Below are 7,472 nucleotides of genomic sequence, written 5' to 3'. Positions count from 1 at the left end.
CACAATTATCTGGTAAATGTTAGTCTTCAGACATCCAATTTCACAGTTATTGCACAGGCCTGTGCTCAATAATATCCCTGCCAGTTGGAAAAGCTATCATTATGAATCTATTGTGACTACTGCACTACACCATGGTCCCTGCCCCGAATGTCAGTTTGTTATATCTGGAGTACTTCTCCTGTCCTATTATTGTGAATTTAAGTGTGCTCTCTCTAATTCTCTCTTTCTTTCTCTCTTTCTTTCTCTCTCTCTCTCTCTCTCTCGGAGGACCTGAGCCCTAGGACCATGCCTCAGGACTACCTGACATGATGACTCCTTGCTGTCCCCAGTCCACCTGGCCGTGCTGCTGCTCCAGTTTCAACTGTTCTGCCTTATTATTATTGGACCATGCTGGTCATTTATGAACATTTGAACATCTTGGCCATGTTCTGTTAACATCTCCACCCGGCACAGCCAGAAGAGGACTGGCCACCCCACATAGCCTGGTTCCTCTCTAGGTTTCTTCCTAGGTTTTGGCCTTTCTAGGGAGTTTTTCCTAGCCACTGTGCTTCTACACCTGCATTGCTTGCTGTTTGGGGTTTTAGGCTGGGTTTTTGTACAGCACTTTGAGATATCAGCTGATGTACGAAGGGCTATATAAATAAATTTGATTTGATTGGATTTGCCTGGCCCAATAATATCCCTGCCAGTTGGAAAAGCTATCATTATGAATATATTGTGACTACTGCACTACACCATGGTCCCTGCCCCGAATGGAACCTTTCATAGTGTACTATTTACTTTGGAACATCAGCCCCATACGTTGCACTGTGTAGAGAATAGGTTGCCATTTGGGACACATTGCCTATCATGTCTTGTTGAAAAATCAATTCCAAACGCCCAAATACTTTAGCCTGATTACATTTGAGAGCTACAATTTGATAAATGTGATAGATGTCTGTCATCTTGAGGGAGCCAGCAAGCCATTTGACAAACGTGTGAATAAAATTTGAGGCTGAAACATAATATGAATATGGATATATATGATGAGGTAGAAATAAATCCATTATAGATATATTTATAGGGCTATATATATAACAATAATTTGTGAATAGCTTTATAGGGAAAACAAATGATTACACGAGCTTTTTGTGTGTTTTTAACCTCAATTTGGCTCTTATTGCAAATTCGTTTTTTTTAATGCATGTATGCGTGGTAAAATAATTACTTCACAAAGACAGAACGTTACTTACCGTCGCTGACAACTCGTTTTATCCTCTCTTACTTTATGGTGAATTTACTTCCATCATAGGCGAATTATTTCGCGTCAACATCCTTCAAATTGACCAGCCATATGTGCGCTCCGCTGCACGCAGACAACTTTACGAACTATGGTAGGCCTATTCAAAAACTGACCGGGAGCGAAAACAAAGTACGAAACGAAATGGGAGTGATGTCTGTCCATGTTTAGGCTACCCCGAGAGCTCTTGTCTTGTTCCAAACACAACCCACTGGACACACACTGGTTGAATCGACGTTGTTTCACGTGGAATATACTTTGAATTGACGTCTGTGCCCAGTGGGAACTGCTCGTCTCCCCGCAACACAGGTCCGTCCCTACAGAGTAGGTACAGCGCGTTCACTTTCCGGCACTAATCTGGAGTGTTTTTCTCCTATCGGTATTAATTCCACATCATCTACATTGGTTCTGCAGGTGGTTGGGGGACAGGCGGCAACTGGAAGCGCATTGTCAGATTTAAGAATAAAAGCGATTATCTAACGGTTCTGTCCTCCGAAAAACCTATCTCTCCCTCTCGTGTCTCTCTCTCTCTCCCTTTCTTGCTATGACTCTCTCTCTCTCTCTCTCTCTCTCTCTCTCTGTGTGAACTATTTTCCCGCTTTAGTGTACTGCATGACCGCTTGTTTACAATTGGACACATACTGTAAAGCCTTTTATCTAACGTTTCTATAGGCTGCAGAATTAGAATTCCAAACACAGAGAGGATTAGTGCAGGACAGAGAGAGATGAGGTCCCCAGCCTCCATTTCATTTATGTCAGCAGACTTCTGCCTTGAACAGATGAACTTCACACACATGCACAAACACATGCACACAGCCACGCACAATCTCTCTCTCTCTCTCACACACACACACACAGCTTTGTTTTTGTGAAATTATAGGACTTTTTGGAGTGGAAAAATGTTTGACCAACAGAAATTATATTTTCCCCTAACCCTAACCCTTAGCCTAAGCTAACCTCAACCACAAAAACCATAACCCTAACCATAAATCTAACCCTGACCTTAACCCCAAAACCCCAAACTTAACCCTTAAGCTTAAAACAACATTTGAACAAATTCAGGACCTGAAAAAAAGTGATTGTTTCTTACTTTTTCAGGACAATGGAGTGAATTGTTAAGACATTGGAGTCAATTGTTAGGACATTGGGGTCAATTGTTAGGACATTGGAGTGAATTGTTAGGACATTGGGGTGAATTGTTAGGACATTGGAGTCAACAACCCCCCCTTGGGTTGTGCCATGGCAGAGATCTTTGTGGGCTATACTCAGCCTTGTCTCAGGATGGTAAGTTGGTGGTTGAAGATATCCCTCTAGTGGTGTGGGGGCTGTGCTTTGGCAAAGTGGGTGGGGTTATATCCTTCCTGTTTGGCCCTGTCCGGGGGTGTCCTCGGATGGGGCCACAGTGTCTCCTGACCCCTCCTGTCTCCAGTATTTATGCTGCAGTAGTTTGTGTCGGGGGGCTAGGGACAGTTTGTTATATCTGGAGTACTTCTCCTGTCCTATTCGGTGTCCTGTGTGAATCTAAGTGTGCGTTCTCTAATTCTCTCCTTCTCTCTTTCTTTCTCTCTCGGAAGACCTGAGCCATAGGACCATGCCCCAGGACTACCCGACATGATGACTCCTTGCTGTCCCCAGTCCACCTGACCGTGCTGCTGCTCCAGTTTCAACTGTTCTGCCTTATTATTATTCGATCATGCTGGTCATTTATGAACATTTTGGCCATGTTCTGTTATAATCTCCACCCTGCACAGCCAGAAGAGGACTGGCCACCCCACATAGCCTGGTTCCTCTCTAGGTTTCTTCCTAGGTTTTGGCCTTTCTAGGGAGTTTTTCCTAGCCACCGTGCTTCTACATCTGCATTGCTTGCTGTTTGGGGTTTTAGGCTGGGTTTCTGTACAGCACTTTGAGATATCAGCTGATGTACGAAGGGCTATATAAATACATTTGATTTGATTTGATTTGTTAGGACAGTAAGGTCCTGATAATGTAGGTGAACAATTATACTTACTGTTAATCCAGCCACAGGAGAGGACATCTGACACACACACACACACACACACACACACACACACACACACACACACACACACACACACACACCTTACCTCTCCCGCCTGTTGCGTAATGCCACTGAATGCCAGCGATGCAGATGGGAGATGGGAGATGGGTATTGCATTGTAGTAACACAACAGATGAGGAATGTCAAGGTCCGCTCTGCACACGCTTTGAAACAGCAGGACGGTTGGCTAGTATTGTGGACAACCTCACAGACAAATACAGCTACTCTGTGACAAACAGTCTATTTTATTAAAAAAATGTTTTAAGCTAGTTAACTAGGCAAGTCAGTTAAGAACACATTCTTATTTACAATGGCGGCCTAGGAACAGTGGGTTCAGTCTCGGTCAGTAGTGTGGATAATGAGGGCCTGGGTTCAGTCTAGGTCAGTAGTGTGGATAATGAGGGCCTGGGTTCAGTCTAGGTCAGTAGTGTGGATAATGAGGGCCTGGGTTCAGTCTAGGTCAGTAGCGTGGATGATGAGGGCCTGGGTTCAGTCTAGGTCAGTAGTGTGGATAATGAGGGCCTGGGTTCAGTCTAGGTCAGTAGTGTGGATAATGAGGGCCTGGGTTCAGTCTAGGTCAGTAGTGTGGATAATGAGGCCTGGGTTCAGTCTAGGTCAGTAGTGTGAATAATGAGGGCCTGGGTTCAGTCTAGGTCAGTAGTGTGGATGATGACGTGGCGGAGGGATGGTGGAGTGGCGTCCATCTGATGAGATGTTAAATGCAGATCCTAATTCTCTGTTGTTACTATCCCAGACAGGCTGTGACACTCAACACCCCGGGACAGGGGACAGTGACAGGCAAAAACACTCAACACCCCAGGACAGGGGACAGTGACAGGCCAAAACACTCAACACCCCGGGACAGGGGACAGTGACAGGCCAAAACACTCAACACCCCAGGACAGGGGACACTGACAGGCCAAAACACTCAACACCCCCGGACAGGGGACAGTGACAGGCCAAAACACTCAACACCCCCGGACAGGGGACAGTGACAGGCCAAGACACTCAGCACCCCGGGACAGGGGACAGTGACAGGCCAAAACACTCAACACCCCAGGACAGGGGACAGTGACAGGCCAAAACACTCAACACCCCAGGACAGGGACAGTGACAGGCCAAAACACTCAACACCCCAGGACAGGGACAGTGACAGGGACTATAGAAATACAGAGGGTAGATAGACATTAAACTGAGGTCCTGACTCTCTGTTCAGCTGCCAGGACCATGATGACACTCCTCAGTTGCTGCTGGCTGGTAATCCTAGTTGTTCTGGCTCAATTCCCAGCCTCACGCTTCACGTCTGTCTGTCACCGCCATAAACCATCACACCTATTGTAGTGTCACAACCACCTTATTACCAAGACTCCATTTTCACACCATCACTCCTTCCACTGTCAACAGCTCTCCATTATGCTATCCAGGGGTAAGAGCAAGGCGGTATGGTCCGGCACGTCGTCCCTTGTAATATAAATAGTGGGAGTAAGACAATGAAGACAACATGTCCAATAAACTATAGGCTACTACACAACTATTTAACAATACTGCAAGTCAGACACATGAAACATGTGTGAATTGACTGGAAACCGAGTGGGAAAAATGGCTCCAAAATTGCATTGTGGTTTGAGGAAAACACATTTTGTCAAGGCAGAGATGAGTGGCCGAGACCGAGGCGCACGTGGACAACAGTGGATGTATGAATTCAGGCTACAAGTGAAGGTTTAATGACAATCCCAGTTATTACACTATGCCTCGGTGTTGTAGAACACCGGTCTCTTACCATTCATCACATTGCGACGTCACAGCGCACTGCTGGGGTTTGGATGCTGAAATTATTTTGTGAGTGAACGAATGTGCACTCTAAAAAGAAAAGATTCCTGAAGTATCATTTAGGATTTCTTCAAATTGAAACTGTGGGGGAACCCCTATAAGGATTCTTCTTTAAAAGGGTTCTTCAAACAATCCATGTTAATGGATCCTCTAAGAACCTTTTGAAGAACGTTTTGAAGAACCTTTTGGGGATGGTAAAGGCTAAGGGAGGATAGTAAAGGCTAAGGGAGGATGGTAAAGGCTAAGGGGGGATGGTAAAGGCTAAGGGGAGGATGGTAAAGGCTAAGGGAGGATGGTAAAGGCTAAGGGAGGATGGTAAAGGCTAAGGGAGGATAGTAAAGGCTAAGGGAGGATGGTAAAGGTTATGGGAGGATGGTAAAGGCTAAGGGGGGATGGTAAAGGCTAAGGGAGTATGGTAAAGGCTAAGGGAGGATGGTAAAGACTAAGGGAGGATGGTAAAGGCTAAGGGGGGATGGTAAAGGCTAAGGGGGGATGGTAAAGGCTAAGGGGGGGGATGGTAAAGGCTAAGGGAGGATAGTAAAGGCTAAGGGAGGATGGTAAAGGCTATGGGAGGATGGTAAAGGCTAAGGGGGATGGTAAAGGCTAAGGGAGGATGGTAAAGGCTAAGGGAGGATGGTAAAGGCTAAGGGAGGATGGTAAAGACTAAGTGAGGATGGTAAAGGCTAAGGGAGGATGGTAAAGGCTAAGGGAGGATGGTAAAGGCTAAGGGAGGATAGTAAAGGCTAAGGGAGGATGGTAAAGGCTAAGGGAGGATAGTAAAGGCTAAGGGAGGATAGTAAAGGCTAATGGAGGATAGTAAAGGCTAAGGGAGGATGGTAAAGGCTAAGGGAGGATGGTAAAGGCTAAGGGAGGATAGTAAAGGCTAAGGGAGGATAGTAAAGGCTAAGGGAGGATGGTAAAGGCTAAGGGAGATAGTAAATGCTAAAGGCTAAGGGAGGATAGTAAAGGCTAAGGGAGGATGGTAAAGGCTAAAAGGGAGGATAGTAAAGGCTAAGGGAGGATAGTAAAGGCTAATGGAGGATAGTAAAGGCTAAGGGAGGAATAATAAAAGTAAAGGCTAAAAATGGATAATAAAAACTAAGGAGGATAGTAAAGGCTAAGGGAGGATAGTAAAGGCTAAGGGAGGATAGTAAAGGCTAAGGGGGGATGGTAAAGGCTAAGGGAGGATAGTAAAGGCTAAGGAGGATGGTAAAGGCTAAGGGAGGATGGTAAAGGCCAAGGAAGGATAGTAAAGGCTAAGGGAGGATGGTAAAGGCTAAGGGAGGATAGTAAAGGCTAAGGGAGGATGGTAAAGGCTAAGGGGGGATGGTAAAGGCTAAGGGAGGATGGTAAAGGCTAAGGGGGGATGATAAAGGCTAAGGGAGGATGGTAAAGGCTAAGGGAGGATGGTAAAGGCTAAGGGAGGATAGTAAAGGCTAAGGGGTGGATGGTAAAGGCTAAGGGAGGATGGTAAAGGCTAAGGGAGGATAGTAAAGGCTAAGGGAGGATGGTAAAGGCTAAGGGAGGATAGTAAAGGCTAAGGGAGGATAGTAAAGGCTAAGGGGGGATGGTAAAGGCTAAGGGAGGATGGTAAAGGCTAAGGGAGGATGGTAAAGGCTAAGGGAGGATGGTAAAGGCTAAGGGGGGATGGTAAACGCTAAGGGAGGATGGTAAAGGCTAAGGGAGGATGGTAAAGGCTAAGGGAGGATGATAAAGGCTAAGGGGGATGGTAAAGGCTAAGGGAGGATGGGAAAGACTAAGGGAGGATGGTAAAGGCTAAAGGAGGATGGTAAAGGCTAAGGGAGGATGGTAAAGGCTAAGGGAGGATGGTAAAGACTAAGGGAGGATGGTAAAGGCTAATGGAGGATAGTAAAGGCTAAGGGAGGATAGTAAAGGCTAAGGGAGGATGGTAAAGGCTAAGGGGGATGGTAAAGGCTAAGGGAGGATGGTAAAGGCTAAGGGGGGATGATAAAGGCTAAGGGAGGATGGTAAAGGCTAAGGGAGGATGGTAAAGGCTAAGGGAGGATAGTAAAGGCTAAGGGGGGATGGTAAAGGCTAAGGGAGGATGGTAAAGGCTAAGGGAGGATAGTAAAGGCTAAGGGAGGATGGTAAAGGCTAAGGGAGGATAGTAAAGGCTAAGGGAGGATAGTAAAGGCTAAGGGGGGATGGTAAAGGCTAAGGGAGGATGGTAAAGGCTAAGGGAGGATGGTAAAGGCTAAGGGAGGATGGTAAAGGCTAAGGGGGATGGTAAAGGCTAAGGGAGGATGGTAAAGGCTAAGGGAGGATGGTAAAGGCTAAGGGAGG

The 7,472-nt window shown here is 46.1% G+C and overlaps 1 pseudogene; it reads right to left on the bottom strand.

Annotated features, from left to right (window-relative positions):
* LOC135537986 (potassium voltage-gated channel subfamily G member 2-like) overlaps positions 1-1,644 on the bottom strand; it is an 11,323-nt pseudogene extending 9,679 nt beyond the window's left edge.
* Positions 1,645-7,472: the final 5,828 nt, after the last annotated feature.

Source organism: Oncorhynchus masou, unplaced genomic scaffold (assembly GCF_036934945.1).
Source record: "Oncorhynchus masou masou isolate Uvic2021 unplaced genomic scaffold, UVic_Omas_1.1 unplaced_scaffold_881, whole genome shotgun sequence".
Classification (NCBI taxonomy): domain Eukaryota; kingdom Metazoa; phylum Chordata; class Actinopteri; order Salmoniformes; family Salmonidae; genus Oncorhynchus; species Oncorhynchus masou.
This window is presented reverse-complemented; position numbering and strand designations above follow the sequence as displayed.